Source organism: Thermobia domestica, chromosome 13 (assembly GCF_964235325.1).
Source record: "Thermobia domestica chromosome 13, izTheDome1.hap1.1, whole genome shotgun sequence".
In the NCBI taxonomy this organism is placed as follows: Eukaryota; Metazoa; Arthropoda; class Insecta; order Zygentoma; family Lepismatidae; genus Thermobia; species Thermobia domestica.
Window position 1 is genome coordinate 185,684,979 of NC_137466.1, and position 25,828 is coordinate 185,710,806.

The window sequence follows — 25,828 nt, forward strand, 5'->3', positions numbered from 1 at the left end:
AGCAACGATTGAGACGTTCGTCGTCGTCAAAAACACATGAAAACGTGCAAAAAGTGGCACAAATGATTTATTCAAACAGGCGAATGACTATTCGAGAGCTTTCCGAAGAACTAAACATCTCGTATGGGTCCATGTAGAACATTTTAACTACCGATTATATGAGCAAATGGCTTCCTTTTTCACCACGAATATGCACCGTACCAAACCTTGCTTTTGTTTCGCGAGTTTTTGGCCGAAAACATGTTCTTGTCTATCCACATTCGCTGTACTCTCCAGATATAGCACCATGGGACTTGTGGCTCTTCCCAAAAATTTAAACCCTGCTTAGAGAAAAATGTTTTGATACCATTCCTGACATTGGTCGGGCCACGACAGAGCAGTTGAACGCCCTTGTGAAAGAAGTCTTCCAGAAATGCTTCCAGTCATGGATTCGACGTTAGGATAAGTGCATTGCTAGCCAAGGACAGTACTTTAAAGGAGATTAAATCAAATTCAATGTAAACTTATTACATTGTTTCTAATAAATTTTTTTACCGTATTTTTTGATCACACCCTCGTATATATTGTATGGGATCTGATGCAGAAAATTTATCAATAGGAAAAAAAAACGCCAAGTCAATGGAGGAAGAGTGTTATTGTATCTATTTTTAAGAAGAAGGAAGATGTACAAGACTGTGGAAACTACAGAGATATTATTTGAGACATAGGATAAAGGATAAAGATATTTGAGACAATTGCAGATGAGCGATAACAGAAGTGAACATCAATAGCAGAACAATTTGGATTTATGTCAGGAAAGAATACCACGGACGCAATTTTATACGGATCTATACCAAGACAAACTCAGAGTACCACGTCAGGAACTATGGAGATGTCTGAGGAAGAAAGAAGTGCCAGAGAAATACGTAGGGGAGAATGGGGGAATGGCGGTCACCTAAGCAAAAATCGTTATAATCTAGCGCGTAAAGTACGAGAAGTTTCCGTGATAAGTCGATCCTATAAGTAATTTTGTCTAGTTTATTTTGACCAATTTCAAAATACATCTCTTATTTCATTGCCAAGCTAAAAACGAAAATATAAACATATACTCAATTGACCGTTATTTCCCACGTGGTTGGGTAATGGCAGTCAGGGATTTCCCCATGCTTTACATATGAAAAAAAAAAAAAAAAAAAACTTCAATACCATTAAGATTTCAAATTTACTCATTAACTCTAGAACAGTTTACAGAGACAGATAATAAACCGCAGTTTCGTGTAAAGAAGATTTTTTTTAAACTACTTATTCATTGAAGTTACATATATTTTTAGTCAACACCTTAATATATTTGAAATATAAATCTATTGGTATTAGCAAAAAATCATCAAATGAATATATACGTCTGAATCCAGTGGAAGTTCCTTGTTCAGCTTCTGAGTTAGATTACACTTGAATAGCTTTGTTTGGGGGTTGACGGTCAAGACTTATTTATTATCGTTTATTTTAATGTCGGGGAGCCCGGTCAACACCAACATACAAACGAATGAATGCATTAATTTATAGATTGCTTTGGAACTATATAAACATAGTGTCTACCTAAAAAGTCACTTAATAAAAATATCAAATGGAATAGTACTTACAGTGTCGAATATTTAGCTTAATATTACATCAAACGCAGCGAAAAAAACAACACGCCTTCATTTAATACCTATCACTCCTACAATGGTGTCGCACTCAAAATTAGTTTATCTGACAGCAGCCAGTAAAGCGCCATCATCTGTTTCTACTTACGATAAGTTTTTCACGCTATATCGCCCTGACCGGGGCTACCCCTCTCTCCCCTAAGGATAATTCAAGATATGTATATCTACAGGCCTACGGATGACTCAAGTAAGAAGTGGGGTGGGATTAACATGCCAAATCCTTATTCTGATTTTCTCTTCTACATCTTCATGTACGGATGAAGTCCCTCTGATGTATGATCTTTGCTGACAATATTGTACTATCCAATAGAAATAGGGGAGAAGTTGAAAGAAAAGTAGAGTGGGAAGAAGTATTTCGAAGATTGAGGTCCAAAATTAGTAGAAAGAAAACGGAACATCTCGAAAATGAATATGAAATCAAATTTTTCAGTTTAACGTCCCACGATTATGCCCTTTGGGATATTAAGACAAGTGAAGATGATGTAAGAATTGGTGGAATGAGAAAGTGGGATGAAATAGGAGTGCCACCACAAACTTGGCCGGGGATCGAACCTGAGACCCTTTGGGCCAGAGGTAAGCGCTCTATCACTGAGCAACCGTGCCCCCTCTCGGAACATCTCTATAGTTCAATGAAGAAGAAAATGGGAAAATAAGGTTACAAGAAGAACGATTAAATAAAGTGAAGAATTTTAAGTACTTAGGCTTATCTGTTGCCAAGAATGTTGATCTGGACGAGGAAATATACAAAGATAGAAAGAAGGATGGCGAAATTGGAAGAAAGTATGTGGCGTTCTGTATGACCGCAGAATCAGTGTGAAGAATAAAGGGGTAATTTACAAAACAGTGGTTAGACCAGCAACGATATACGGAGTAGAAAATCCAAGTAGGAAGACTAGAGTGGTATGGCCATCTAATGGGAAGAACAAAGGGCTATATGGTAAGAAGAGATGGCAATGGAAGTGAATGGGAAGAGAGGTAGAGTGAGACAAGATGGAAATAGTTGGATATGGTTAAGAATGACTTTAGGGAGAAATGTTTAACAGGGGAAGAACACTGGGACAGGGCTTTATGGAGAAGATTCGTCCAGGGCGTAAATAAGGGCCCCGCAAACTCCGCATTGCGGGAGAGAAGCAGGCCATCAGGGTGGACCCAAATCGTGAAGTGGGAGATAGAGAAGAGGTCCTACTCCACACTGTCTGCAGAAGGCCCCAAGCCTTTAGTTACGCCACTGAACTCATTAGAAACTTTGAAGCCACATGAGGGGGAAAAAGAAGAAGATAAAGAAAAAGTAAAAACGTGAAATTTCGCTTACATTGGAGAATCTTGCTTCTCCCGCTAAAAGTAAAATTTGAAAGGACTCTGTAGAATAAAGTGAAGCTCTACTAATTCTCGGAAAACAAATAATTACTAAAAAATGTGAATGAAGATAAAGGGAGGATCTATAGAATAAAATGAAATGTCATTTCTGTTTTTACGTTCCATGATTGTCCCCTTTAGGCTAATGGAGACGCGAGTGAACGATAATTGAAGAATTGGTAGAATGTGAATGTGGGAGGAAACGGAAGAACATCGAGAAAAAACCCACGGACACGATGTTGTCTACCACAAACTCACTTGGCCCGGGGTCGAACCAGGGATTCCTAGCACTAAAAGTGAGTGCACGATCACTGAGCCACTGCGCGCGTCTCGTTATGCACTAGTATACTAAGGGGATACAGAATAGTAGTTTCTACCATTTTACTCTGCTGTTTGTGAACATTCCAACGTCCCAAAAGACACGTATGCGTGAGGTGAAATTTACACAACAGATATTCACTATTAACAAAAAATTGGGAACATAATGGGGCGTTTACACTTAGTCGATTTGCGTTCGATTCAGTTGAATTGACGTCACTTTCAACTTAATCGACCGTGTAAACGGGACTTCAACTTAATCGCTTGTTGATCGAAAGCGACTAAACGACTGGCAACTGAATTGAAAGACGTTCTATTTTCTGTGGTTGAAATAATTGAACACATCCATCGATCTGATTCGGCCTAGTTGCTTCATATTTAGTGGCAAATGCAGCGAGTCGATTTAGTCGTGCGACTAAATCGACCAAGTGTAAACGCCCCATAAGCATCCTTCTCACAACCAGAACACTCTTCATAAGTCAAGGTGACCAGACGTCCCGTTTTAGCCGGGACAATCCCTTATTTTCAACTGTTGTCCCGTTTCTTTTTCTTATTCACAAACGGGACGCCTAAATGTCCCGTTTTTAAGCAAACATGACCCAGGTGTCCCGTAATTATTATTCAAAATATAAATGGTCAATGCTAATTCTACACTCTTCCGTACAAACACTCATTTGGAAGGTTCAGCCGTGCCTAGAACTTCTGAATATTCAAATGAGAATTGAGTGTTCTGTGGTTCAAGTGGGAATTGAGTGGTAATTTTGAGTGTTGAAGTAGTTAAAAGTATTGTTGGGTAGTACTTAAGTTAGAAACGCTGTGTTATCATTCTTGCAAACATGGAAGTCCCAAAATGCAATGTGGAAGTCACTCCCCCCCGTCGCCGATTCGTATGTGTCCCGTTTTTGAAAGTAAAAGTTCTGGTCACCTTGTCATAAGTGCAACCAGTATTGCCAAGACACGCCTTCTAGTATAGCTAAACTACTCACAAAATATAGCCAAAATGGCTAAACTCGTCTAAAATCGTAGCTAAATTTATGGATAACATTATTTAACAATATCATCATCATCATAGGTATTCTGCCTTTATTGGCAGGTCACTTGCCGCAGCTGAGAAGCTTCTTCCATGCTCCACGGTCCTCCGCTAACTTCTTCGTCTTCGCGTATGATCTTTCTGTTTTTATATCATCCATTAATTGTAGTCTACTTCGCCCCCTCCCTCTTTTCCCCGTCACCATACCCTCTAGGACGTCCCTCATGATACAATCTCTTCTTAGGCAATGTCCCAACCAGTTTCTCTTCCTCTTCCTAATAATATCTAAAAGTGTTTTTTTTTCTCACCCACCATTTCTAACACTCTCTCATTCGTTTTCCGCTCGACCCAACTAATTCTTTCCATTCTTCTCCACACCCACATTTCGAAGGCTTCCAGTCGATTTTCATCACCTTTACGTAATGTCCACGTTTCCGCCTCATACAGTACAACACTCCACATGAAGCATTTTATGAGTCTTTATCTTAACTCTTTATTCAAGGTCCCACAAAGCAGACTTTTCTTCCTCCTAAAGGCTTGTTTCGCCATTCCTATCCTTGCTTTTATTTCACGTTCGCACTTCATGTTATTACTAAGAATACTACCCAGATATCGAAAACTATTCACTTGTTCTACGTTCTCCCCTACTACTTTTATATTTGACACAGACCCCTTCGTTCCAATATACAAGCAAAATATTCCATAGTTTCACTTTCACTGCACAACATGTTTAAAAAAAATCTTCCTTAAACCAAACCAAACCAAACCAGTTCGCGTAACAGCCCTTTTTGTAAGGCTGAGCCGCTCCAACGCCATCTGTTAGCGACCGGCTGAACTAGCCCACTCTAGAGACGAACATGTGGTCAACAAGCTGCGTCGCCCTGCTTCTAACAGCCGTATCAAGAGCTTTCTAGATCTAGTAGTCGTCACGTATTTTATTCACGTGACTACTCAGTTTGCCTCACGACGCTGGGTGGACGACGATAATTGATAAGTGCTGGTTGGGAATCGAACCCGGGATTACATCGACGTCAGGCAAACAATCTAAGCACTAGACTACAGTGTCCCAAAATATTATTCTGGTATTCTCAAATCGAATACTTTCATCCTTAAACCCGTACTTACGGTATTTACAACACGCTTTGTTTGTATCATTAACGAGTTGTTACACATCCCTTGGATTATTTTCTTTGTCTCCAACCGCTGCGACATTGTTGGCTACATGTCGGTGGCACTATCGTTTTAACACAACTTTAATACAGGGTGGCCCAAAAGGAGGTATAGGCCTACACCCCTGCATTGATCAAGTATAACATTGTAGTTTATGGGTTTATTTGCTTCGGCTCTTCCGAGTTTAAGATGTAAGTCAAAACACATTAAAAACAAATAATAAAAGAAACTTAAGTCTACCTGATGGATAACAATAAGAAATGATATAAAATGCAATGAGCTAATCAGTGCGGTACTGTGTACCTACTTTTGGGCCACCCTGTATATACCCCTACTCAAAATTCTTATTCGTAAAATTAATTGCGCGTTAAAATTACCTACGGAAAGGTGAACTTTCAAAATCCTGATTTGCCGTAAGATCGTGCTAGTAAGCGAGAATTGTAAATAAACATACGTAGAGTTGCCAGATTTAGTAAAGGAAATCCAGAACACCAATTTCACGCTATATATAAATTTAGGGTTCTTACTCATTTGGTCAGAAATAATTAATTATCTGTCTTTTCCAGGTTACTACTCAATTTTTTTGAAAATTTGCAAAAAAATCAATTATTTTATTGATACATCACATTCCCCAACATGTGCAAAGATGATTTACACCTGCGATAGTATTTTTGCTGGAACATCATTGACAGAATGCACTTTGTTATTTTAAAAATGTTTTCTTCTGAATACGTAAAAATTAGCCTTTACAATGCTGCAAAACAATATGTAGTTTTTGTCCCATCCAATAAATACTGATGCGTACTAAACATTTACATTAAGAATTATACCCTATATGATTAATTGTTTCTTGTGTTCCTTGCAATTAATTATAATCAATTTGCAAAATTTTTTGAATTACACTTCTGGCCATTTAAACAATTACTAAAATTAAGTTACAATTTGTCTCATTGGTTTTATTCTCAAAATATCTTCATAGGCGACGCAAACTTTTGTTACAAAAGTCATGTCTATATCATTCTTACTTAGGGTGACCAGATTCTAGTAAGCGAAAAGGAGGACACAAATATAATAGTATATGGTAGTTTACTGCGTCGGCAAATACACATGTCCTTATTTCATTTAACGTTAATCTTAAGATAATCATTCATTTCTATTAAAATGAAAAGCACTGAACAAAAGTATTGAAGGAATTAAACACAACTCCAAATGCTTTGATGAATGACAAAGTGGTTAAGTTTAATGAAGATACAGTGAAACTTCGTATAGGGCTAAAGATTTTTTGAAATCGATCAGGGTCGTGCCGTGTAAAATCAGCGCCCGGGGCGAGAGTATACGACGGCGCCCCCATACATATATTCCAAGCATTTTTTCCTATCTTTTTTTTTGCTTTTTTCTCCCGAATTTTTCGCCCCCTTACTTTGGCGCCCGGGGCCGTCGCCCCGCTCGCCCCCCCCCCCCCAACGGCACGGCCCTGAAATTGATTTTCGGAGCGTGGAATTGTTTTAAGGGACGAGGGTAAATTTAGACCGGCACGAGGGAACGTAACTTGAGTCAATATCACTGTAGTAACTTGAAGTAGGAACTGGTGGCGCGGTGGCTCAGCAGTAGAGCGTTCACCTCTGGTGCTTGGGGTCCCGGGTTCGATCCCAGGCCCCGCCAAGTAAACTTTGTGGTGGAACTTCGTGCTCGTGGGTTTTCTCGGGGTTCTCCCGTTTCCTCCCACTTTCTTCATTTCACTCATCTCTCATTATCACCGTCTCCTTTAGCCTAACCGGCATAACCGTAGGACGTAAAACTTAAAGATTTCATTTTTTGAAGTAGGAATCTTTCTTACCTTACCAATATCTCAACAAGCCCTTCTCAGTAAAAACAAAGTATTGCAAAACAATAGTTTGTTGATTGTTCTCCTTTCCTGATCTCTTGAGGAGTATTATAAAACACAGTGGTTCATCATTCAGGAAAAGAGTACATGTGATTTAAATTTTGTGAATAATAAAGCATGAAACATAAATTGCAAATAAGTTACTGTAACTCAGGACATTTAGCAAGACATTTTTAAAAAGGACATTGCACGATTGTCTAGGCGTCTTCGCAACACGCAGGACACCTCTTTAAAAAACAGTACTGTTCTGCGTAAACCAGTACGTCTGGTCACCCTATTCTTACTTAAAAAAAAAAAAAAAAAAAAACCCTCGATCAAAGTTGGGTTGCATTTCTTTGGGGATACTCCGTAGTAGTTAAACGTTCTTTCCTATTTGAAAGTGATATTAACCCATTTATTCCCACTGCCCCAAAAATGGGTCGGTTCATATATATATATTTTTCATTTTGAAAACCCCCTACCAGTTCATTCCCACCGCCCCATTTTTGAGGCGGTACGCCATATTGTTACAAATTACAAGAAAAATATTTTGTCAGCAAAAATTGTTCATGTGAGTGCTATCTAACCCTAAACTATCAATACTATTGAAATTGAACAAAATTTTGAGTTCTGGGAACAAATGGGTTAAAGGCATTGCCACCGGCGTCTCTGGCGGGGGAGACGAGGGGGACGCGTCCCCCCAATATTTTGAAGTACAAATATTCAATATTTTATTCTAATTTAATTTATTTGCTAACGACAGAATATCACATAAATAATAATAATAATATTTATTTGGAATATAATATTCAGGCTGTGAAACGATTGTAATCAAGTTTTTGATATAGGGGAAGGTGGGGACAATTGTAACATTTTTTACAAAAGTGATTGTAGGAGACGAACGTTACATCATTGGATTCTACCACAGCACGACAATAAACTTTGAACCTTCCTCTAACGTTTGGCAAAAGTACGAGATCACTGCTTTTCTATAAATGTTTAAAATAGGTGTTTGGAAAGAACAATACAAACGTTACTTTTTGCCCCATGGGTGGGGTATGTTGTAACAGACAATGGGGTAAAATGTAACAAAGGCATACAATTTTTCTGGGTTTTATTATAATAAGATACGCAAAAATTAAACATATACAAACTTAAATACGCTACAGAGTTTGATATAATGCAAGTATAATCTATATGTCTTTATGTTTTTATTAATTGTATATAACCTTCGCTTTAGCAAACACGAATTAAGAATAGCAAGTAATAAGTCTAAATAAGAACCGTAGCTGAAACATAATAAAAATCTAGAACTGAACTGTTTTTAGTGATCAGGAAAAATGATAACAAAAATTATTATAACTGATCAACAACCAAATTAGCTTCACTTTTAACTACTTATAACTCCTTAGTTCTAAATATCATAATGAATACCATCTGTGGAAATTCAAAAATGAAATACAGAATAAGAAAAAGAAAATATATCAACTTCTAAATAGAGTAACAAATTCACATGTAGACTAGCATAATTACGTTACTAACTGTTAAAAGATAAACCTTATTAACAAAGCAGTCACAGAAAGAAAAGAAAGAAAGGTGTTTCAATGCCAAAATTAAAAGTTTTTCATGGCAATTCATAATCATCATCTGAATTACAATTGTCACAAATGTAATCGCCTTGTCCTTTGCTATTGGTTGTACAAAAAAGATGAGCCCACATTTTGCAAACACGGCATCGTATCCACGTTTCCTTTGGCTTGCTATTCAAAAATTCATCACAGCAAACGAGACAAAACTATTCTTATTCAGATGAATCATTTTCAGGAAATAAATTTCTAGCACTTTTCTTGACCTTCTTAGAAGTCTTCTTTCTCTCTTGTATCTTTTTCCTGGATGGAGTGTCTGTCAGTACTTCCGATTCGTTTCTTTGCCTTGATCTAGTATTCTGTAAGGTTAGTTCAGGAGTTGGTCGTACAATGTCTGGAGAAAAGATCACCTTATCTCTCGCTTCTTCCCTGGAGGGTCCTGCGATGGTTTCTGATTCTGTTCTAAATTTTCTTCTAAATTCCTTCTGTTTCCTTCTAAATTCTCTTTTTACAAAAAAAATACCAAAAGAATTCTAAAAAATACGAAACAAATACAAAAAAGTGTCGACTAGTGAAAAATATGAGTTGGAAACACACTTGATATGCATAATAATTGAACATAAAACACAAAAAGAAACAACAATTTTATCTAATCACGTTTACTGTCTACTGTGACTCATGTGATGGTGATCTCCCTTCACAGTCACTTTTGGTTTCGTTTGTCATTGGTTCTTTGTATAGAGTATAGTGTGCCTGGACAGAAACACACACACACACAAACGTATTCACACATAGAATTGTTTCCTCTCTCATCATCATCATTCGAGACCTCAAAATGTAAGCTGAGTTGCTCACAACACAATCAGAAGCAATATCTACGTGACAGCACAAATACTTTATGAGCAATCGGTCACAAAAGCCAACTTCAAGAAAGGGAGAAATAGTGGGAAGGGGGAAATAACCACTTTATTTTTGTTTGGGTTACAACTAATGAACCAAATTGCTCTAATGTGTTCCTTGAGTCCTTGCTGTTGGTTTTTAATTTGTGTCCCTATTATGACAGGAAAATTAATTTTCTGTCGTACAACAACGTTTATCAATGAATGGGGTAAGTTGTATCACTGTTACATTTAACCCCAACCGCTATGTTACTACTAGCCCCACACCCTCCATATTGAATAATATCATGGTTTCCGAATCAACGCTGCACTTTCCGATTGCAACATTTATACTATTTATACCTAATACACCCATGCATTTTCACATGTATTTTGTTTCTCGTTCCCCTTACTCATTAAGATCTAAGAATAAATAAATGAACATTTCAAAATATTACTCACCATGCAAAAAATCCTTTTTTAATTTCCAGTCCTTTCTGGTTGCATCCACTGGCTGCTATCGCTGTCGCACAGGCACAAACCTGCAACGGCGCACGAGCTGTGAGAAACTTGTTCCTCTAGCGGGAAGGAGTAAGGTGGGGGAGGCATTGTTACAACTAACCCGCTGTTACAATTGTCCCCACCCTCCCCTACCTTAGGGGGTCCGTGAAGGTAAGCAGAAAGGTAACAAATGGAATCGAAGTTAATAAACAGGTTGGGCTAGGTAGTAGCATTTAAATCACTTTCTTTGATTCCCCCCCCCTTCAATATTAATGCCAGAGACGCCAGTGATTATTGCCATAACATATAATCCCTCTTGAATATTTTTAAAATCGTTTTTCCTCCTTCGGGAGCTAAACAACCCCATAGGACGAAACAATGGATGTGATTTTCAAACTCCTTGTTGTTTGTTTAATAAAATTCTTTGGCTACATAAACCTTCGGTTTTTAGGTGAGACATACTAGTTCTTACAGGTTGTATTTTTTTTTTCAATCTGAAGAACAAAAACCGGGACAAACAGGCGTCCCGAAAGTCTTTTTCGGGACAGTTAATTCTTTCATTGAAAACCGGGACTGTCCCGGAAAACCGGGATGTCTGGCAACCCTAAACATACGTAAAATAGATTATTGTGAAATGGCAATGTAAAAGTACTACATCGAGCAAAAGGATCATCAGAATAGCAAATAATAGTATTTATGGTAATTTTATTCATAATTTTAGGGAAATTTTGTTTGGGAAAAGTATTCAACTACCGATAAATACAAATGGCTAGAAATTGACAACTTATTGAACAAGAAATTGGCCAAAATTATGGGGAATGGCTAAATTACATTTTTATTAGCTAAACATTAGATTTAATTATAAAATTACTTAATTGGCAACACTGGGTCTATTTTATCCCATTCAACATGTTGCACCCACATTTCACATCGAATCTAAGTTCAGAAAAAGGAAGCTGAAAATCGAGAAACGTTGGGTAATCATTTCAATGACCAATCCTAAATATAAAAGAAAGAGAAAACCTGATTATTCCCAGGACGTGCCGAAAAGTAGAATAAATAATAATAATAATAATAATAATAATAATAATAATAATAATAATAATAATAATAATAATAATAATAATAATAATAATAATAATAATAATAATGTGATACAGCCATACAAAACGATACTCATGCCTGTTGTTTTGTATGGCTGCGAAACATGGTCACTTACTCTGAGGGAAGAACATAGACTGAAAGTATTTGAGAACAAGATCCTGAGACGAATATTCGGACCCAAGAGGAACGGGAATGGAGAATGACGGAAACTTCATAACGAGGAACTACATAATTTATATGGTTTACCCAACATTGTTAGGGTCGTGAAGTCTAGGAGGCTTAGGTGGGCGGGTCATGTAGCTAGAATGGAAGAAAGTAGAAACGCTTTTAAAGTCTTGACTGGAAGACCAATCGGAAACCGACCATTAGGAAGACCTAGGCGCAGATGGAAGGACAATATTAAAATGGATCTCGCAGAGATTGGAATACAAAGTAGAAACTGGATGCAGTTAGCTAAGAATAGAAGTCAGTGGAGAGCTTTTGTGAACGCGGCATTGAACCTCCGGGTTCCATAGGCCATAGAGTTAGTTAGTTAGTTAGTTAATAATGTGATTGAGAACACTGTTGTACGGTGTCTTTCTTCGAATTTTGAAGCTCTGAAAAACCTGTGGGACGTGATCATGGAATACCAGCAAAATAATGTGCTCCCTAATTCCCTCCTGTAGACATGTTTAATTTTCGTGTAAACCCTGTAACTCATACAAGTTTCAACATAAACGGGAACATCATCTTCCTTAGCTTCGAACCGTAATCGTGGGACGTAAACAATTATATCATTGCTTTGAAGCTTAACTAACACAAGTCCCTTTATAGGACCCATACACGATCCACGGTTTGTGCAAACAAGGATGTTTGTGCAAACAGTGTGATCGTGTATGCTGCTGTATGAACTGTTTGCGCAAACGTTTGTGCAAACATTTTCCACATCGAACTCGTTCGAAAATTATTTACACGAACATGATGTTTGCGCAATCACATGGATCGTGTATGGGCATGTTTGTGCAAACACGAGATTTATTTCTCGAGTAGGAGGCCTAGTATATAAAAACTTATTTCTTGCGTTGTGGCGTCAATGAATAGGATTCAAGAATTCTGGAGAGAATTTATTGAACTTTATCGAAATTTACCTCAACTGTGGAAGGTAAAGAGCGAAGATTGTAAAAACAAGAATCTGAAAATTGCGGCCTCACATGTTTCTATAATAATTTGTCCAAGCGTCTGGGGTGCAATGGCTGTTTCAAATTTAAGTCCTCCTACGTGTTTACGGACACAAGATACGCAAAGTGGCAAACAACCTCTGCTGATCGGGATATATCGCATCTCTCATATTTGTATCCTGTTTTTGAATAAGAGACGTAACCATTTCCAATATTTCACCAAATATAGTTGAATCCATTCGTAAATAAGTCCATAGTCGAACTTATTTCAAGCTCGGCAATTAAATTTTGATGACTAAACTAGACCGTTTCTTGAACCACCCTTTCATCCACACTCTCTTCTTCCTTTTTGGTTTCGCGGGTCTTTCCCCTTCCAAAGCACAAGCAATTACTATCGCTAAACAAGCTGCTTCAGTGGATATGTTTATGCGATCAAACTCAAAATTGAACTGGGGGGCGCGGTGGCTCAGTGATAGAGCGTTCATCTCCGGTGCTTGGGGTTCCTGGTTCGATCCCAGCTCGCGCCGTGTGTACTTTGTGGTGGACAAACACCGTGCTCGTGGGTTTTCTCGGGGTTCTCCCGTTTCCTTCCACTTTCTTCATTCCACCATTTCACTCATCTCTCACCATCACCGTCTCCTTTAGCCTAACCGGCATAACCGTGGGACGTAAAACTTAAAGATTTCATTTCATTTTTTCATTTTCAAAATTGAACTGAAGTATTTGCAAATAGTTGAATCGTGTAGAATATGGTCGAGTGTTTGTGCAAACACAGTGTTTGCACCAACCGTGGATCGTCTATGGGCCCCATTAGGCTAGAGTTACACATTTAACATAAAATACCTTCATTAAAATTAAATAATGAAGATAAGATTGTAAAAGTTGCTGACACGTCCATATTTTAATTTTTTTCGGTGCAATAGTTTCCAGCTCTACGGCTTAGCCATTTATACGAGTTTGTTGAAAAAGTATCGAACCTTTGATTGGCAAAAACACATTTATTGATTTGGAAATCCAAAACACTAATCCCCTTCAAAATAGTCTCTTTGGTAACATATACACTTCTCCCAGCGCTCCCGCCATTGTTGGAAATATTTTTGGAACGCAGTTTTTGGGTGGTGAGCAATCGTGTCTTCGGATTGCACATTGTGTCTTCTCTTGACTCAAATCGGGTCCCTGGGGGCGCGGTGGCTCAGTGGTAGAGCGTTCACCTTGGGGTCCCGGGTTCGATCCCAGCCCCCGCCAAGTGCACTTTGTGGTGGACAAACACCGTGCTCGTGGGTTTTCTCGGGGTTCTCCCGTTTCCTCCCACTTTCACCATTTCACTCATCTCTCATCATCACCGTCTCTTTTAGCTTAACCGGCATAACCGTGGGACGTAAAACTTAAAGATTTCAAATCGGGTCCCTTTTAGTAGCATTTTCAGCTTGGGAAATAACCAAAAGTCATACGGAAACATGTCGAATAAGTAGGGAGCCTGACGACACACAGGAATGTTGTGTTTGGCGATGAAAGCCTGAATCAAATTTCGCGGACATTCTCCCCATGTCCAAATTCTCGTTCAAAATTGAATGTACCGATCCGGTTAAATGGTTTCCGCTTGGATATTGAAAGGCTTTTTGGCAAAATTTGATACAATATCGCTGCTTAAATTTTTCTGTCATTTTACAAAAAAAAAAAATAAAAAAATAAATAAATAAATAAATAAATAAAATAAAAATAAAAATAAAAATAAAAATTATATATATATATATAAAACTGAAATCCGACGACAGCTCAGTACACGTCTTCACTCGTTGGCCGACTGCTAGAGACTGACGCTTCCTGTCACGACTGCGCATGAGTGTCTCCCGCGCTTCATTGGTTTAAGCGGAAGGGGGGGGGGAATAAGGTTCGATAATTTTTGAACACACCTCATATTTACAAGAGGACAGGATATCTAATCCGAGACGCAAGGCAGGAAGGAAGCTGTGAACAACGGAACCAAGCCTCGTATCGTATGTTTACCCGGGAACGTGCTAGACAAATGCCTGTCCAAAGCCTCTCTGTCCACCTCTTCTCTTGTCTCGACTGGGTGGCAGTGTTGCCACAGTCCTAGCTCTGGAATGAGCTGAAAAATGGTACCAAATTGAAACAAAAAGGGCTGAATTCATTATTTTATACCAGTGTAATACCTAACGAGTCGATATAGATCTAACGCGGAAATGTTCGGGTATCTTTATATTCGTCAGAAGGCGTCACTAGTAAACAACTTAGCCCGGTAAGCCGGGAACTACGTCAATGTATTTTTTTCGTGCTATTATCATTTTGGTGTAGAATTTTTGCAACAGCACATAAATTGTCTACTTGAGCACAAGCTGGTCTTCTTGAGAACATTCAACACTTTATTTATTTATTTATTTATTTTAAGATTTCAAGCTAAAATTTCCACCACACTGCTTCTTTCTCACCTCCTTCATGCGCGGCGGGGATGCGCCCATCTAGCATCATTTGTTTTCCAATATAGTTCGAATTACGAATTTTCCACACAAAGTTCGTAGCGTTATGCGGTGCAACGTCACAGAATGAGTGTTCAACAGCATTTAAGAGTTCAACAAACACACAGTAGACCTATAGACCTAAGTAACGTGAAATGTAGGAAAAGTCTTACTGACTAGGGATGCGCACAAGACAAGATTTGAGGCTGTCTCGTCTCGAAAATGTGCTGTAAAAGTGATGTATCGACTCGAAAAACGTATATTTTTCTATTGGAAGAGCTGTGTCTCGACTCGAATTTTCTCAGGAAAATTCTGTCTCGACTCGACTCGTGCGCATCCCTATTACTGACACTTTTGAAAATGTGACAATTATTTGTTAAATGGTACTGAATTGGGTAGAATTATACCAACTTTTTCACAAAAGGGGCTGAAAATGGCAGCGTGGTACATTGAAAAGACTGAAGTTGGTACATTGCACCCAAGTGTGACAACACTACTGGGTAGTCCTGTTCTCTTGTTAATATACTGTTAGCCTAACAAGTCTCCATGTCATATGCTCTCTTCATAGAAATAGTTTCGACAATCACCATAAGAATGCAACATAAAATAGAGCAGCTATACTGCTATTCTATAATTCTGTTCTATATTCTATTCCATTGCCTTTCAGCTCTTTTATCTCTGAATATAAAGTACTATTGTGAGAACAAGGGTATTTTCAAAAAGCTTCCACCCTTAAGAAGTCGTTCATGAGATGTAGTGCCATGAACGGAAGAAATAATGTATTGATGCTGCCATCTATGGAAGAAATAATGTATTCATGACATATAGTTTCGTCTATGGAAGAAATAATGTATTCATGACATATAGTGCCATGTATGGAAGAAATAATGTATTCATGGCGTATAGTGCCATCTATGGAAGAAATAATGCATTAGTGCCATCTATGGAAGAAATAATGTATTCATGGCATATAGTGCTATCTAGGGAAAAATAATGTATTCATTGACACATAGTGCTATCTATGGAAGAAATGTATTCATGGCATATAGTGCCATCTATAGAAGAAATAATGTATTCATGGCGTATAGTGCCATCTATGGAAGAAATAATGTATTCATGGCCTATAGTGCCATGTATGAAATAAATAATGTATCAGTTTCAAGTGCTAGCTGCGTCAGTTCGTTGAAAGCAGTTGAATTAAACGGCTTGATAAACATCTTGGCATTTGAAGGCAGCGCTCAATGTTCCCTTTAAACGCTGCTAGCAAATGAGAGGCCAGCGGTATTGCCATGTTTATTTTGTACACATCCACGTCTATCCTCTGCCACCTGATCGCGCTGTAGTTTGTCTGCTTAGCTATAGCCATACCCCTTAGAATTCGGCAACATCGCGTCAGAGCTTGCGTTTTATTCGTTTAGCTGAAATGTCAAGATGTTTGTCACAGGTTTTAGTTGTACCTTGAACTTGCACCCAACATGAAAATGCTTTCAGTCCACAGGGTATTGTTGCCATAGCTACAGTGTTAAATCTCCAACCCACAAACTTTCACTGCAGCCTTGGCAACAGTAACTATCTAGACTGGAACAATGTTATGCAGTATCCTAACTTAACACACAATGACTGATTCAAACAACTGTCTCCAACGAACTGAGGCAGCTACACAGCTCAAGTTGATACATTACTTCTTTCATAGATGCCATGAACGGCTTACCAGTGGCGTAATATTTTAGTATCAGGCCGAAAGATTTTGGAAGTAAACTCGTCCTTTTAAAAATATTGCAATAAATAAATTTTTAAAAATAAATTATTTTGAATTAAATTTTGAAGAACAAATTATTTTTTAAAGTCCATAATTACAATTAATACTATAATTGCTTTGTTTCTTACACTGTACCTGTAGGGTAATTCTATGAACCATTTGAAGCCTGTACATCACTGTCCAAAACATCCGCTGTTCGTCTGAATTGTTTGTGATATGAGTCATTCCCCATTTATTAATATTCTGGACTCTGGTATAACTCTGAGTGTGTCACCTTCCCCCTTTTTTTAATACCAGCGTTGCATTATATCAGGGGTAAAAGTGGATCTAATAAGGCACGGGACGGGAATGCATGACGTCACACCGTCTCCCGTGCCTAACTTTACCCATTGTATTTTTTTTTATTTTTTTTAGGAAGTTGAGGGACGCCATAGATATTTCTTGGAAGTTGAGTTGATTTCGAGTTTAACGTCCCGTTCAGCAGTGAGGCTATATGAGATGTGGATCTACTGATTAACATGGAATCTGCACCACATGAGCTCCCACTGGGAATCGAACACGGGTCTCAGTTTTTTTAGAAGTGGGGGAACGACGCTCCACCGCGTTACCCTTCACATTTACCCCTGCATTATATCTGAAATTCATTACGCAACTTGTAGAATCATCCAGAAACGATCCTTTCAAGATTTCGCATGGGAAGAGGCAGAGGCGGCTTTAGAATTTTAATTTTGGGTAGGCCCGCTCCTTCGCTTATGGATGCATATGTACACATTTGATTGATTAATGACAGTAGGAAATTACTTTTACAGTAGTGATTGACCATTAATATAGATAGTGGAAAGTAGACCCCTATATTTACTCTTTTTTTGTATCTTTTAGCGTTTATGTATTTTTTTTTAATTCTTGGGTAGGCCGGTGCCTATTCAGCCTACCCGCTAAAACCGCCACTGGGAAGAGGGGAAGGACCAGATTCTCTACTGATGTGAGTAGAGTCGTACCTTTTTCATTAATATAATCTATATTATTATACACCCTACTAAAAATTTTAATATATATATATATATATATATATATATATATATATATATATATATATATATAACTCAGAGAGGTCAATTTCTCCACCCTACACTCCTGACTAAACCCCTGGAATTGTCAACAGGGGCGTCATTTCAGACTTCGCTTGAGGGGGGCAAGAGCACCACCAACATAAAGCTTTCACGTTTTGTACTAGTTTATTAGTAGACAATCGATTAAAGCATTAGTATTCCTCAAACTCTTGGGAGGGGCAATTGTCCCCTCCTGCCCTCCCTAAATAACGCCCCTAATTGCCAAACGCAATACAACCTTACTATTGACTATAGAGAGTCTATCGTGTCCACTAATTACTATAGGATCTATTCATGTATAGACATGAGCAGTGGCGTATTTACGATTTTGTTTCGGGGGGGCTTAAGCCTGGAAGCCCCCCTAAATACGCCACTGGACATGAAACACTGTCCATTTTGTTGTAGGCTATTTTATCAATTTATATTAACCATTTCTTTATATTGCTTTGTCGTTGTTCCCTTTACCCTTCGAAACATAAGCGTGGGGACGTTTAATTAATTAACTTGAGTAATAACAGATAGCAGCCAGTATCATTAATGATATTGCACATAGCACTGTTGCCACACTTGGTACAATTGTACCAAATTCAGCCCTTTTTGTCATTCATCGGCCCGTTGGTACCACGCTGGCATTTTCAGCCCCTTTTGTGAAAAAGTTGGTACAATTCTACCCAATTCAGCACCACTTAACAAATACTTGTCACATTTTCAAAAGTGTCAGTAAGACTTTTCCTACATCTCACGTTACTCATACTGTGTGATGTCATGAGGAGCGAACTCGGAGATAATTGATTTGTTTCTCGTTATATATATATATATATATATATATATATATATATATATATATATATATATATATATATATATATATATATATATATATATATGGCCATAATACTGTTTTGATTTATGGTCACTGAAATAGAGGCGCGTTTGGTTTCCTTGCAATACATACCGAAGATGATAACTGTTTTCTCTTAATTCGCGGCCTCTGTTATACTTCCTACGTGCGAGAAAAGTTTAATCTACTTCCACGGTTGTTTGGAGTCCTCCCAGCGGCGTAGCAATAGGGTAGGCAGGGTAGGCATTGCCTACGGGCGCAGGACGTTTCGGTATATTAGGGAGAGCCCCAGGTTTTTAATAAAAAAGAAACAAATTATATAAATGGAGCCCCAAGTTTTCGTGGTCTTCAGTTTCAAACACTTTCACTTTCAAACTCGTCGAGGTTATAGCACTGTATGATTAAGAAATTAATCCTTCTGGTAGTTAATTATTACCGTAATACGATACCTGTCCTATATTACATATACTGAACTTACTAACTATAAATAAAATTCCCCTGCGCAACAGGCTTTCAACAATAACGACAAATTCTCCAAGCACCAAAGGTTGGGCAAACCGGGCAACTGCCCGGGACGCTAACGTCAGGGGCGCCCAAATGAGCACCGAAAAATAAATTTTCGAACATATTTTCTAACATCACTGTAATAAAATGTAAAATATAGGCTAGGACTAGGTGGGGGGGGGGGCTAAGACTCATTGGCAGGGTGAAAATTTTGCCTTCGTCCGTGCCTGATATTGACTGAGATGACGTAGTGTTAAATGGATGAGGACGATACTGACCTATTTAGGCTCTAAAATCAACATTATTGGAGAGTAATAGTTAGCTGATCTTCTTAAATACCGATTGCAATATTACTTACAGCATTTTTGTAGACGATAACTTTTTTTTTTTTCAGTTAGCGAATTTTTAGCCCTGTTTTAGCGGAAAGAAAAATCTCATATTGGCAACAATGCCCAAAGCTAGTCAAATGTGGGATGTGGCGCATACACGTAAGTTACAGATGGTCATACATTGGTCTATTAAATGGGTGAGGGGTGCCACTAGGTATTTTGCTTAGGGGCGCCAAAAGCCATTGTTACGCCATTGGGTCCTGCTATTTGGATGTTTTTAAAAAATAATTTTTGAAAAGAGCACTTTCTTGATTTGGACTTGGAAGAGGGGTGGGGATTCTAGAACTTTACCTCTTTTAGTTTCGTGTTATTATAGAGCCATGTATTACACTGGTATAAAATAATGAATTCAGCCCTTTTTGTTTCAATTTGGTACTATTTTTCAGCCCACTCCAGACCAATGATTGTGGCAACACTGGCACATAGCATGTGTTTGTTTGCTGTATTTTGGAACTTAGGATAGTCTCGACATAGGTTCAGTTGGAAGCTTTGCTTTCCTCTCCCTCCCTGGCTAAAAGTATATGAAATTTCCACTTCTAACCTAAGTATTTTACTTTAGTACCAAGGGTGAAGAAATCGGCTCACGTTTCTTGATTTATATAGCTCTCACCTCTAATGCAAGAAATCCATGATTCGAACCCAGCTATTGAGTCTTTAGCGAATAATATGATGTCCTTCGCTGAAATCTCTGCCTCGAACCAAAGTATTTTACTTTAGTACCCAAGGCGAAGGAAATTGGCTCACATTTCTTGCTCTATAGCACTGACCTCTGGTGAAAGGGGTCCCTGGTTCGAACCCAGCCATTGAGTCTTTAGCGAATAATATGGTATCCTTCTCTCTTCTTGGGACCTTTCCTTTTTCCTCCCATTTTCTAACAATGGATCGTTAACTTATGGAAATTCCGGGTTCGAGTCCCACGTTAGACCACCTTGAATGTTTTTTTTTAACCTCATTCTCAGTAGATGGATGTCAAGATATGACTTCAATGACAAAATATACATTGAGCAAATGAGTAAACATTGTTCATTTGCTCAGGTGGGTAAGACCTAAGGTATCTCAGAATTTGAATATAACGACTTTAGACTGACTTTTGTCTCTCTTTCGGCTTCGCGGTATTGAGGGGGATGTTGGGGTCAGGTCCCCCTGAAACTGAAATATAAGCAAATTCTCAAACCTGCCATATTAAACGATTTCCTTGTTTCTTGAGTAACTATATAGGCTACTTCTATTCCTTCCACCCGATTGTTTCTGAGAAAAAAACATGGACCTTGGACAACTTCCGTCGTACTATACATTATAATAGTCATTAATACTTCCGGTATAAAATGGCATCATACGACCTGAATCTCTTGTTTGATCATAAATGATATTATAATAAATGGGTAACATAACTAAGGAGAGATATGATGCCCGTGTGTCTTTTTAACTTGTGTATAATTAACACATTAATTTTTTATATGGTTATTACCTCACATCCTGTAAATGTTTACAAAGTTAATTTCCCATGACTTTATTTTTCTTGTATGAAAAATCATCCCAGATTTTTTTCTCTTCTCCACGTAAGATGATTGAGGCATTGAATCCAGAGGCGTCATTTAGGGGGCAGGAGGGGCAATGCCCCCCAACAGTTTGAAGAATACATATACTTTAATCGATTGTCTACTAATATACTAATATCGATTGTCTACTAATATAGTAGTACAAAACGTGAAAGTCTTCTGTCAATGGTGCTCTTGCCCCCCTCAAGCGAAGTCTGAAATGACGCCCCTGATTGAATCGCAAGCATATATTGTATTATAATATTTCAGGCATACCTTTACATGCAACCACGTATGATATATATATATATATATATATATATATATATATATATATATATATATATATATATATATATATATATATATATATATATATATATGTGTGTGTGTGTGTGTGTGTGTGTGCGTACATAATACACTCAGTATATATGCTGCAGCGATTGGGCGTAGTCCACTGGTTTGCTTACGTGTCCACTCGTGAGAGGAAATGAGCTCTGCAATCCACCTGCTTCAATAGGCAGGCGTGCAGAAGCTTTGTGCAAACTCTCTTTCACTCCCTTCATTACGAGTGAAAAAAGTTCCATCTAGGTATATTGCCCAATAAAAATTCATAATACAGCTTCATTTATCTACGTAACAAATTACTGCTTCCCATCATTCAAATTACAGTCTTCCCATGTTCCATCATGCTAATGGTTAGTTAACTTCCTCTATATAGTTTCTCTCTCTCTCTCTCCCTACTCCTACTGCTCTACCTCCCAAGAGGTGGTGACGTCATCTGCCCAGTCGCCTTTCACATCCGATACCTTTGAAAACCAATTGTAAACGATTCCCGTTCCCCCGCTGTCTACGTGGAAATACCACGTTTACCAAGTTTTGTTTTGCCCAACCCTGCGTACCCTTACAAACTGCGCAGACTTCATTGGACCGAATAACTTGCGCAGAAACCTTTTTACTTCCTGGCTTGTGTCATGCCGCGAGGTTTGGTTGGAAGGGACTCTATATTATATAGGATCTCTTTTAAATATATTGCATGATAAATAAAACCTTCAAATGTTGGGGACTTTTCGTGCTTGTTATTTTACTTCAATACCAGCATTTCCACCTCTGTGGAGCCGAAAGGACATTCTTTTTTTAACAAAAAAGATCTTCCCCTTCCAAAAACAGGGGAGGGGAATCTGTAAAGAGCGAGATAACCTTTCTCCCTTTTCCCTGGCTTCAATTCAATAAATCATTCCAGACAACGGGAAGACAACTCCGCCTTTTGATCAATTCCTGACTGCTTCTATGTCGCGCTCTCTGATTGGCTCGTCTTGCAAACCACGGACGAATCACTAGTTGAAGGAGTGGCTACGGAGTTGCTTACAGACAAAGTAGGAACTGGGGAAGGAGATCGAGGCGATTTCACTAATATTTTTGTTTCGAACAGTGGGGTAGCTTCGTATGTGAGTAAAGTGCGTTTACGAATATAGGATATTGACTGTGCTTATAATGTGTGTGTCGTGAAATTTTAGTTCGATATCTTCATATTCTGGATTTATAAGGACAAACCTGGTAAGTGTGCCTGTTTCTTTGAGTGTTCTACTAAGGGCGAGACTACAACCAGGCGAGTCTACACTAAAAATGCAGGGGGAGGAAGGTTACTGACTTCTTTATTCAGTTTAACGTTGAGTGGATATATTTTACATATTATAATAACGAAAAATTTTGAGAAGTTGGGCTTCTCTTACGTCCCTCAATTTAATTTCGCGTTCATTTGAAATAAGGAAACGAAAATATGTCATAATTATTGTGACCCTGAAATGGATCCCCCACCCCTATGCATTGGCATTGATTTTTTTTCCCGTCGAAGTTTGGAAATTGGAGAGTGGACTTAAAAATTCAGATACGAAAAATAAACCTTTTATTCGGTTTAAGATGCATCTTAAATTAGCGATACTAAAAATATTTCGAAACGATGTAATTTATTTACATATTCGTAGTACGTTATTGAAGACATTTAAATGTATCTATGTATCCGTGTGCAAATTTAACTTTGGATTTTTCTATAATGCTCAGCATTTTTGTAATATAACATTCAAAGTACTAATATGTGTTTGTGGGTTGCAATTAACCCTCATTTTGGAATGTAACACAAAAATGTAGGTCACCGCGAAGTTACGATCGAAGATTGACAGCTCTATGCGTACTTCAGACAGTATCACAAATTATTATTATTTGTGAGGGTATAATTATTACGTGCTCGTAGTATCCGTAACGTTAATGTAGGACCATGCTAGAAAAGTCATATAATAAAGGCGGGTAGTATCAATATTGTGATATTGGCAGTTGCTTTTTTTTTATTATTATTATTATGTATTAAAGGAGTATATTTTCTGTAGACTTCTTTATTTGGATATTGAACACATTATAGTCACTATAGTTACTTATGTAGGTTTTGTCTATTTTGTAAATTTGGGATGTGTTTTATCTTGGTTTACTATTGTGTTACATAGGCATCTACTAGCGACGCCGCAGTGCGGCAAACCATTTCGACGGGCAAAGTGATAGGAGCTGGTGTCACTGCATGGATGTGGAGCCTCGTTTACATGGCGGTCGTGCGTCGATAGTTTCATAGCAGCGTCGTTAGGAAAATACGAAAAAGTTTACTAAGATTTGTAGTGCCCTTTATAGTTGTAAATACGCAGTGGTGTTCACATTTGCGTAGCAACATCCTACTCTCCTTGTGTGTACGCTTAATTATATTAGAGGTTGTGGTTATTGCTTTCTTTTTCTTTCTTTTGCCGCAAAGATGCTAGCGGTGAGGCATTTAATATTGTTATTGCGTAATTACCGTTCATGTTGGCAAAATTTTGCATCTTACAATAAAGCTATGGGTTTATGCTGTGTGAATAGCAATAGACATTAAAATCAAACAAGTCCGGAAGGAGACGAGCTTTCCCAACATGGTCGTTCAAATGTTAAGCGAGCGCTCTACCCTATGGAATTTAAACAAGCAATAGAATTATGATTAATATTATTGCATCTCGTTTTAAATAGTGAACAACTCGGTGTTTTCTCAGGTGTATGGATTTATAGAGAATAAGAAATGTGGTACGAAATATGTAGGCGACTATTACCGAAACTAGGTCTTCATAAAGCGAGGTCATTGCGCCCTTTTCCGTATATGGGCGGTAGTTGTAGATTTATTTCGCCTGAACCCTAAAATTATCGTTCCTGACATTATGATAATGATGGCTGCTTGTTCGTACACAGAGCAAAATTGTAAGAGAAATATAGTCAATATATTAGCCGCTATATTTTTTTAATATACCGGTATTCGATAAACATCGTCAATATTCATGTACAATTTGCGAAATAAAATTCTTTTTTTATAAATCAAAAGTTATTTGTAAACATAACAGTTTTGTGTTGCATGGTAGTCAACAACGAATTGGCGAAAAATAATTTGTTTTGCATTAGTATGGTAAGTGTTTTCATTCAAAATCGTTACCAGCAAGCATAGTTATGGCTTGATAGGCAAATGCTCCGGGGTTAATGTTTCCTGAACTATCGAAATCTGTGTCAAACGTCGAGGTATTTAAAACTAAATTAATCTACTATTAACAGAAGCATTTTATAATTTAGAAGACAATTTTTTTAAATAGGTCTTATTATTCTGTACTGGTACCTGCTATATTTATTTAAGATTGTATTGGAGGAATAGCCTATTGTTTGACGTATAGCCTGGTTTTTGTGTTATAACTTCCTGAATTGTGTTCGAAAGTGTGTACTATGCAGTTTTATGTAATTGATATCTCTATATGACATTTTCAGAAACGGATGCAGTAAAAAAACAATACTTTCTCAAGTAGTCTTTCGTCGTTTGCCTTTTTTTTTTTTTTTTTTTTTTTTTGTACTACTTACACAAAATATTTCTGTCTTTTCTTAATTATGGGGTCTCGTAGTATTATTCGAGAAATACGTTTAAAAAAAAGTATAAACCTTTTCCTGCTTACTGACATTTATCGCATCCCTAGAAATGTCATTTTCATGCTTGGGGGAGATATTCATGATATTTTGCTTCATATAGGCTACCTAGAAGTGCCATAAGACGTCGAAACTCAGATCCACTTCATTTTCAGGTGTTTTAGATGTTTATTTATCTTCTGTCTTTTATTCAAGAAATCAATCTCGACATGTGCTTAATTATAAAGGTATTAAGCTTCACGCTATCCACACTATATATATATATATTAAATATTTGGGTACCTCTGAAAATTTAGTATTTTAACATTTTCAAGCCAAACGTAGGTCGTTGACATGATTCTGATATATTCATATGGAAGTTAAAATTATTTGAACCACACATGCGTGTAAGTTAACACAACACTTCTTATTGTGCATCCCCAAGAGTTTCTGCGTGTATTATGAAACTTATAAGGAGAGTGTCCGAAATAAATTTCCTTTGGAAGAAGTTAAATTACATGCTCAGATAAGACAAACCTCACATCCTTTCCTTTGCAATTCACTCTGATGGAGTGAAGGTCAATTAGTTCGATTCAGCAGGGGACCATTTAATC

General features: G+C 37.8%; 1 protein-coding gene across 2 annotated transcripts in view; it reads left to right on the forward strand.

The window, feature by feature from the left end:
• Window positions 1-22,620: 22,620 nt before the first annotated feature.
• Window positions 22,621-25,828, forward strand: part of LOC145668849 (uncharacterized) — a 276,188-nt gene continuing 272,980 nt past the window's right edge. Inside the window, exon 1 of one of the 2 annotated variants that reach the window (XM_081737052.1) lies at window positions 22,621-22,820. The gene's annotated coding sequence lies outside the window, so the exon portion shown is untranslated. The remainder of the gene's footprint in view (window positions 22,821-25,828) is intronic. The other variant, XM_081737054.1, reaches the window with a different exon arrangement.